The sequence below is a fragment of the Nothoprocta perdicaria genome, unplaced genomic scaffold (assembly GCF_003342845.1).
Source record: "Nothoprocta perdicaria isolate Ctin4 unplaced genomic scaffold, notPer1 scaffold_15, whole genome shotgun sequence".
Lineage (NCBI taxonomy): Eukaryota > Metazoa > Chordata > Aves > Tinamiformes > Tinamidae > Nothoprocta > Nothoprocta perdicaria.
The window spans coordinates 224,062-233,528 of NW_020454649.1; the positions used below are offsets into that span (position 1 = coordinate 224,062).

The window sequence follows — 9,467 nt, forward strand, 5'->3', positions numbered from 1 at the left end:
GCCCGCGCTGCGCCCGCCCCCGCCGCGCCGACATTGGCGGAGCGGCCGCTCAGTCAGCGGGTAACCCGGCAACGCGGCTGGCCACGCCCCCGCGGCGCCGCGGCGGCCCCTGCACGCTCGGCCTTGCCGGAGAGGAGGGGGGCAGGCAGCGCGCGGCCACACGCCCCCGTACTACTTGCGGCCTGCGCCCCACGTGGTCGGCAGCGCTCTTTCACCGCCATTGGTCGTGGYGGCCGCCCATCATGCCTTCGCCGGGCTGCAATTGGTGCCGGGAGCCAGCAGCCTCTCAGAATTGGTGAGCGGAGGCGGCTCTACGCCCGCCCCTGCTGACGTCATATGAGCCCATTCATAAAATGCTCAGGCTCCGCCCCCGGATCTAATAGGCCCCCGCGCTCTCCCCCTCCCCCGCGGTGCCCGCAGCGGCTTCGTTTGGCGTGGAGGGGGGAGGGGCGCCTRCCGACGGGGCCGTTAGCGCGCGCGGYGGMCGTTACGCGGCCCAGCGACCGTTACGCGGCCCAACAACCGTTACCCGGCCCAACGGCCGTTACCCGGCGTGGCAGCCGCGGAGCAGCCCCCCTACGTGCATCCCCAGCCATGTCACAACGCTGCCCGCTGCCGTGGCACTGGCTGCTGCCCGTGCCCGGCTGTTGGCCCAGGGCTTTGCCCGTGGAAGTGCTGCCAGGTCGCTTGTAGCTCCCTTAGCCTCCTGACTGGCACTGCCATGGCCTTGCTCAGGGCCAAAAAGAACTCCGCACATCTCTGCCCAGCCCCAGTGCTCGCTGGTTAAAGTCTCTTTTAAAACTTCCATGTCTGTCTAGTGTAAATGACGAGGATTTGTGCGCGGCTTCRTGGTGCTCCCTCACTGCCCTTTCCCACATGCCCTCAGCCTCCCGCGTGTGGCTTTCCCTGCCAGCAGGCAGGAACACATCCCGCGGTGTAAGCGTGTGAGCCCTGCGCATCTCGGTGGCCGCACGGACCGTGTGTGAGGTGGCAGCCCACGCRAAACAGCCTGAGTGGAGCCCCAGGGCCGCCCTGCGGGCCCGGCTGGATCATGGTGCCAGCAAGGAAATACGGGCTGCGAGGCCCACGCCAGCCCAAAGCTCTTGTTTGGAAACAAGACTCTTGGCTAAGACATCAACGCATGGATGTAACCACCCCTGTGTCCAGGAACCCATGGCTAGAATACATGAAGGATCACCGAGTGCAAAGGGGAGCAACAGCAAAGGGGAGCAGATATTAAATAAAATCACACTCTGATAGGTTTACTCGTTTTATTAATCTAATAAAAATAAGCATGTTTGTTACGCTTCCTGTTATTAAAAATGTGTATACAATAGCTTATCACTCAAACATAAAAAATAAAATAAGAATGAAAGGTCTCGGTTTGTAATCTTCTTGGGGAGAACAATTACATCCGTAATGGGATTTAAATTTCATTGAATTCAACAATAAACACACTGTCTGCAGTGATGCAGACTAAAGGCATGGAAGTACCTTACACTTGGCAGTGAATAATTTGTCAAGTCATTGTCTTATTGGTTGATCCATCAGCTTAAGGTTGATTTTTAGAAATTAATCTTTATCAGAGACCGGCTACATCAGAGCTTACAGAGAATAACACCTTGCTGAATTTTGTTTACYCCATAACAGGAAGTAGGTACCTGTCCATGTGGTGACACAGTTCATTTTTCTTTTTCYCTCCTCCCATCTGTCTGCCACTCAGTACTGAAGGATGGCATCAAACTTCAACCAAGTTTTCTTCCTTTATATTTTTTTTTCTTCTCCAAAGAAAACCCACCYATTGCCCAATGACTACCACTGTTAGAATGTTGTTATTTCCTAGGGCTAAATTCATCAGCCTTTACAATGGGAAAATACTCATGAGCCTCACTGAAAGTGTACCCTGAAAGGATATCAGGACTGCCTTGACTGACTACAAGAGCAAAATTGCTGGAAGATCTCATACCAACCATTCCTTACTTCCTAGGCCTGCTTTATTCTACATGGACAATCTTTGCTTGAACAGTTGTGGAAAAGAAAAATTAGGTTACAGTACGAAAGGCAATAGAGATGAAGGGATGCGATGCTGKCACCATCCCTCAGAGGGACGCACTGCGATTCTGCTTGTGAGAAGGGACTCGCACTTGCTGCGGTTGCCCTGCACGGTAGCTCTTTGTCTGTCAGCAGTCAAAGTGGTTCTCAAGCTGCRTTTGCAGGAAGGCCTCACTGCCAGTGCTCGCTCTGCTGTCTGCCAGAGGTCCAGGCAGCAGCCGCAGGACACCGCAAAAGCATCTGCAAAGAGAAGGGGAACCRATTTGTCCAGCTCCAGGAGAAGTCAAAGGCAAAGCAAATGCTGAGCATGGAAGATAACAATATAACCAGGGTCATCACAATGTCCAGAACAGATGTGAGCGGGGCTGGAAAAAGGAGATAGGTGTAGGGCAACCTGCCRAAGGGAGCGGGCGACTTCCCCCTGCACATCCATGTGGGCCAGGCTGCAGTTACCGCAGTAATGTGGCCCATTACAAATGGGGCAGAGACAGGGAAGGAAGCACGTGGGTGCTGTGAAAGGGCTGTTGATCTTTAGACTCTATCTATCTTCTATCATAATGTCTGCTGCCCACAGAACTGCTGTTGCGCTGTTCCTGAAACCTCCTGCCTGAACATCCATCATGTTGTGGGGCAGGACAGAAACTCTTCCACTGTTCTCTCAGGGACCCAATAAATCCCTGATGGAGAAGCATAAACACAGCGAGGCAGCCCTCAGAAGTTTTGGTGTTAAAAAAAAAATACAAAAACATATTGGTTATTCAACACCGTTGCTATTTTTTACGCTACTCTGTTCAGAGAGAAAGACAGTCCTCTGAGAGGCTTACAGGCTACATTTAGAAAAAGATGAGTCACAGGCAGGGAAAAAAGACTCACTGGAGTCTTTGTACATTATACAAAGGTCAGCTGAGGGATTTTGGGAGTCTCTTGTTTAAGGTCACCACACAATCCTGGACACCAGGCATGTCCCCCTTTTCAGGGTTAAGCCTGGTCTTCTCTGAAGCTTTGCAAAACTGTCCCCATTTCCCCTAAGCTGCTGCAAAACCAAAGAGAGCATSGAGGCTGGTGGAACCAGCTGTGGACATTTTGAACGTGCTCCAGGATGCTCACGCRCGCGGGCAAGGGGATACCTGGCACGGCCTCAGGGAGATCCGGGTTTTCTCCGCGGCTTCTCTCAGTCCAGGCAGGCAGGCAGTTCCAGGTGACTCCGGATCCAATTAGGTTCAGGGAACTGACGCAGGTGAAAGTCAAACCGCAACTTAGCTCTGTTGCTCTGGTATGTGGAAGGTGACCAAACTGCACGGCAGATCACAGGAAAGACAAAACAGAAAGTATTCAGGAGGGCTAAGGGAACAAGTACGAGCATAAGTAAATAAGGAGCAGTAAATAAAATCAGGTTGGAGGACTGCAGAGAGGAAGAAATCAAGAGATGTAGAGAAGAGGAAATATAGCAAAGAAAAAAAGAAAATATGCTCAACAGAAGATAAAAGTGCCTCCCATAGGAAGGGGCACTCAGTGTTTACTAATGATTTTTTTTGGTGACTTTGCTGCCCCGTGAGCAGCTTCCAGGCAACCACACAGCTCCATATGAACACACTGCCGTGTTCCACACGTGCTGCCTCCCACCCTCCTGGCCCGGGCTACCCCTGCGGCAGGAAGACACCTCTCACGGGAAGCCCGGTAGTGGAGAATCAAGGTTTATTTACATGMGTTTTTGCTCATAGCCAGGTGGTCTCAGCAAAGAGGAGGCCTCAGAGTTGGGATTCACTTCTCACCCAAGTCTGACTAACCCAGGTTATGGTGGGATCTGCTCTGCAAGAACAGTGGGCATAGAAAGGGGGCAATCTGCGGCACGCCACTCTTTTTCCTGCCATTGAAAAGAGGTATAGTCATTTGTTTCATTAAGTGGTATTCTTGCACCCAGCACTAATCCAATCCCTTGACCAATATGTTCTTCATTCTGTCAAGTCAAGTGCGGCTCTTCCTCTCCCCTGTGCAGTCATTCTGCTCTCACGCCTCTATTACCATTACTCACACTCCTTGCGGCGAGGCCAGATCCAATAAAGGGCCCAGGTGCTGCAGTGCTCAKCACTGCAGTGCCTTTTTGCCCAAACTCAGAGCTCCCGATTAGACACCCAGCCTCCATACGTAATGCAGAGCAGCCAGGTATCCAGGAACGGGACCCGTGCTGGCCCATCTGTTAAATGAAAGGCCCCGCATTAACTAGCTGGCCACGCTGATGAGTCTCTTGAGACACCTCACAGACRTGGACCACATAGCTGCCATGGGATGCCCAGTCCCGGGCCCTTCCCTATGTACTTAACCCATCCCTTCCGCAGCGGTCATGGTACTGTCCTTCCCCACACTGCTTGTCCTTCAGCGGGGCACTCAGAAGCTCAGGCTTCCCTCCTCTCCCCAAAAAGGTTTTCAGGAGCAGAATCTTAAGTGCCTGGCTCAGATCTGCCCTAGTGAGGCTGCTGCAGCCGCTGTGGTGCTGGCCCCCAGCGCGCGCACTGTGGCTGTCCATGGGTGAAACGAGGGCAGAGAGAGCCAACGTGGCCAAAGAGGCTGGCGAGCTGCGCGCAGCCGTTCTCATCCCAGGCAACACCTAAGCCTTAAGCGCTTAGTAGAACGGTGTCTAGAACACCCCTAGGAGCAGGTATAAATGCAGCCCTCCTCTCCCCTCACATGTTCCTCAGCTGGGCAGGGATTTGTCCGTGGRTGTTTTGGACTCAGGGGCCTGCTGTCTCTCAGCTGCTGAAGCCCTCACGTGGGCCAAGCACCCGGCACCCAGGCGCTGACACCCACGGGGCGCCCCGCTCCGGCAGGCACCGACCGCGCGCCGCGGCTCCCCCCGGCCCCGCAGGGCTCGCAGGTGTGAGCGAGCCCTGCGAGAGGACGACGGAGCTGATAGCGCTGACTGCTCCCATAAACAAGCAAGCAAAGGCAAGTTGGGATGCGCCGCTCTCTCCAGCTCCGCAACAGCGCGCTTTGAYGATAGCGTCTGTCAGAGGGACAGGAACGCGTGAACAGAAGTCAGCTGTGCGAGCTTTGAGACCGAGTTACCACACTGTGTAACATCTACACCCTTCTTGTTGCTTCTGAAAGAGAGCCCGGGCTTTGGCAACGTCCCCTTCTGCTTCAGAGGCTGAAGCCCCCCATTTCCCAACAACAAATCACGGCAGGTAAATGTAGCAGCAGAGGTTAAATACAGCCTAATGCAAGGCAGTGGCTGGCATTAACTGATTGAGTCTACGGACTGTAAATTCAACACACCCGTCGGACGCACATTGATCTTTATGAAAAATCTGTTCAGTTCCACTTAAAAAGGTTACATTCTAAGTGGGCTACTTCTTAGACTTCTCATACTTTATAAAGGGATTTTTCACTTTCACCTACTACAGGCTAACAAGTGCGCTCCACAGTCTCTTATAAAATCTCTACATTCCTCCTTTCCTCTTCTTGCTGCTATTTCCTGTTCCCAGAAGCGACCACAGGGAGCAGCTCCAGACTCCCTCCCGTGCAGAGCAGGGAGCAGCTTGAGCAGGTCATGAGGTAAAGGCGTTTTGCCCCCCCCCCCCCCACCCCCCCACCTTTCTTTTAATTACCAACAATGCTGGAAATGAAAAGAGGACTTCTTCAAAAGCCCTCTRATAGATACACATATTGCAAATCCATCTGCAGAATATATTTAGTGGAGAGATACACTACGGGCAGYGGCAACGGATTAACCTTCTCAAGTCTTACAACCCACTAAAATGTATTGATTTTGAGCTGAAAACACCATCTGTAGAACCAAAATAGTGTATTCTTATTTAAACTTCAAAGTTAACTGCTATTTAGTTTAGTATCTTCGATAAGTGATACGGAGCCTTGTTCACATAAAATGCACAAAGTTCAGAAATGCATGTCCCTACGTCCCACATGTCACTGCAGTGCTCAGGCTCATGGCACACGGTCCCTCCACTTTCGGGCCCAGATGATGGACTACATTTCATAACAAACTTGTCTCCCTATCTATAACCTAATATAACCTATAATCCACYATGTTGCAATGTTCACGGAACAGTTGAGTTTGGAAGGGATCCCTAGAGATCATCTAGTCCAACTCCCCTGCTCAAAGAGGGACACCTGGAGCACCTGGCACAGGAGAATAAATAAGAAATMAAATAAATAAATAATAAGCTGCTTCAGGATGCATTGAATGATCTTTCTGAATTTAACACTGGCAACACCAAGCTCTGGCTTATCTGAATGTTATACAGTGTTTCCATCACTTCTATGTATTTGACCCTCTGATATTTCTGTTCAACAGGTAAAAACTGCAGCAAAGTCAGTGTGCATGTGTGTATAAATATATAATGCGTCATGAGCACGCATTCTCCTCATATTTATTTGTACAAAAGCAGAAAAAGAACAAACTTGACCTATTCTCAGCAGCAGTACTAACACCTTTATTAACACAAAAACACCAGGCTCTTGTTGCCGTTTTCTCGTGTTACTGAATCACGTGAATATAATTACGAGCCGGGTTAGAGGAAAGCTTGTCCTGCTGCAGGGGAAAGCCTGCGGTGACGCAGGCAATCCCTGCCCCAAATCAGGCCAGTTCTACTGAATTACCTCTGCTGTAATCTTAACACGGTGTTCCCATCCTTTCCATGAGAAAGCCCATGGCTTTCTTCTAATTCAAAAAGGTCAAGAAAAGAACAAGTGTACACTGTGAAAAGATGTTTTATAWTATTTTTAGAGGAACAAACTTATGACAGAAAAGAAAAAAAAAAAATCCCCTGGGAATCCAGGTGAAGTAATGACCAAGTGTGTTTCCTTCCTTACCCACAGCATCTCTCCACAGCCAGAATCAGTAATCTTCAAGTTGCTGTCTGCRGCTTGCATACCACCATCTAGCACAGGGAAAGGCTGAAAGAAACAACTTCGACATAGTATCTATTTCCTTTTTGTCTCCCAGGTCTTTAGGCTGCTTCCTACCAAATGAGTCATCCATTTTCACATGACTTGAAGAAAATTTGATCGCTGTAATCCATTCAGGCCTCCATTCCAGCATCTGAAAAAGTGCCACTGGCAGCACTTAATGTRTACATTGATGATTTGATTGACTCCATCCCTTAATTTCCTATTGACCACTGAATGGAAAGTTACCTCCTTTAAAGAGRTTCTTTCTCTCTGAAGAACCTGATACGGCTGTGTACTGAACGAAAAAAAAATGAGAAAGGATGACTGAGTAGTGAAAGTTTAATTCCCTGTTTTGGGGAGATCTCCCAAGTAGAAACAATGTCAGAAAAAATCTAAAAGGTCTGCATGGGAGGCTTGCTCTGAAAAGCAATATTCTAATCTGAAGACTCTTTGGTTAACTCTTCAGTGCAGCACTAAATGCTGCGTGCAAAAAGCAGCAGGTTCTAAAAACAAAAGCAGCAGARAGACACAAGGCCTCAGGTAACATCCACGGAGAGGTAACACCGTCTAGTGAGACAATTATACATATACGTAAAAATGCCTTAACCCCTCCCCCCCCCCGCCTCCTCAAATGACTTTGGGGGATTCCTTTAAATTATTTCACTTGAATTGTCCCATAAAGATTCCTAAGAATAGCCCAGCCGGGGATGAAAAGTAACAGCAGTGCCGAGTGAGGAGCCTTTCATCCATCATTCCACTTATAACAGTCCAAACTGTATAGTCCGTCTGCTCCAAAACTGGAAGTCAGTSAGGCCAAGCACCCGTTCTATTTTTTTTTATCAGGCATCAGCCAGATGCACATGCACAGCATGATAAGAAAACACTGGAAATGAATGGAACTTAACTACTCTGTTTCTGGTAAGGGTCTCAAGGAGAGGAAAAAGCTTGATTAATAAAAAATGGAAAAAAAAAGATGACAAAAAACAAGTGTGCCCACGGAAAATCTGCACAACCATCTCACAGGCATAGCTCACTTTACCAGAGCATAAGAGAAAAGAATAAGAGATGTGTAGAGTTCCCAAGTCAAACTCCCCATAATTGCAGACAACACTTTCTTTGTGTGTGTGTGTGTGTTCAAACATCATTTAAAAACAAAAACTTTATTTGAAATCACTTTAAAACATCACTGTCAGAAAGGTCTGATGGATACTTTCCTGTAGCTTTTAATAAACTCTGCTTGATGCCCCTTTACACTTATTTCCTTTGCCCTCAATTCTTGACATTCATACACTCCTTTCCATATCTGTATAAGTTTAAATCCATTTGCTTGAATAAATGCGACTAGTTACACATTAGGCTTCAGATAAGGTCTCACTAGAGCCATACACTGTGACACTATTTTTTTCTATAGATACTGGAAACCCTTCTCCTAAAACAACCCTTTTTCACCACCCTCAGCCCACCACATCAGCGACGCACCATCATCCTGCCATTAACTATGACATTAAGTAATTCCCTGACAGGTAAGGAGCTTGTCTAGGATAAGTTATGATGGGCTTCTACTTGCGTAACTGTATCTTCCACTTGCGTAACTCTAGCTTCCATATCTCCACATCTCATCCAGTTCTATCAGTGCTAGTTTTGATTCATCTTGCTGGCAGAAGGATATTCCGGTCCGTACAAGGCATTGTTAATAAGTGRAGGGGATACTTCTGCATTTTCCTTGTCCTGAATTTGTCTGATATTTTGTTTGCCTATTTGGAATCTGAAACATTCCTCAAGAGCTTAACGTTGCAAGTCCCCCAGCATGCACGACAGGAGTTTAGACTCCTGTCTCTCCCCTCCACTTCTTTTGTAATGCATTTGATTTTTTTTTTAATATTAAAAACAAAAAACAAAATCAAACTCAGCCTTTACTTGTTTTGCCTCAGTGGTATTTTCTTTGAACATTTTAACTTGATTACCCAATTAATATACATTTCCTCCCGCATTGTGAGGGGACAACAGCTCCTACAAAAAAGCAGCCGCCTAACCAGGTTCCTTCCAGCTCCGCTCCCACAGAGCGTCCGAGCATCCCCAGCTCGGAGCTCGCCGAGCGCGGACGCACACACCAGCATCTTTCAGGAGCTGCCTCCTAAGAGAGAAGAAATAAAGTAAACCCAAGCAAGAAGGAAGGGCCCCAAACGCACCCAATCCACTGCGGAGCGCCCTGTTTTACACACTMTTATCTGCCATTCCTTCCCTACCCAAGAGGCCGCTTGGGAAGAGACTCCCTAGAAACAACCGGGATTTTCACGGGCATGGGCGCTAACCCTGCGCCCTGGCGCTACCACCGGCCTGCGCTCCCCGTGGGTGCGGGAAGCGGCCGAGGCCGGAGCCGCCGCCCGCGGGGCCGTTGCGGGAGCCCGCGGGGCCGTTAGGCCGCCAACGACCGGCCCGCGGGGCCGTTAGGCCGCCGACCTCAGGCCCGCGGGGCCGTTAGGCCGCTAGCAGTGGGCGCCGGGGCG

At 49.4% G+C, this 9,467-nt stretch overlaps 1 long non-coding RNA gene across 3 annotated transcripts in view; it reads right to left on the reverse strand.

The window, feature by feature from the left end:
- Nucleotides 1-1,356: 1,356 nt before the first annotated feature.
- The window catches only part of LOC112943514, a 54,709-nt gene continuing 46,598 nt past the window's right edge, over nt 1,357-9,467 (reverse strand). For all 3 annotated transcript variants that reach the window (XR_003248607.1, XR_003248608.1, XR_003248606.1), the window contains exons 3-4: nt 3,180-3,345; nt 1,357-2,292 (exon numbers count right to left, since the gene is read on the reverse strand). This is a non-coding gene — a long non-coding RNA (uncharacterized LOC112943514). The remainder of the gene's footprint in view (nt 2,293-3,179; nt 3,346-9,467) is intronic.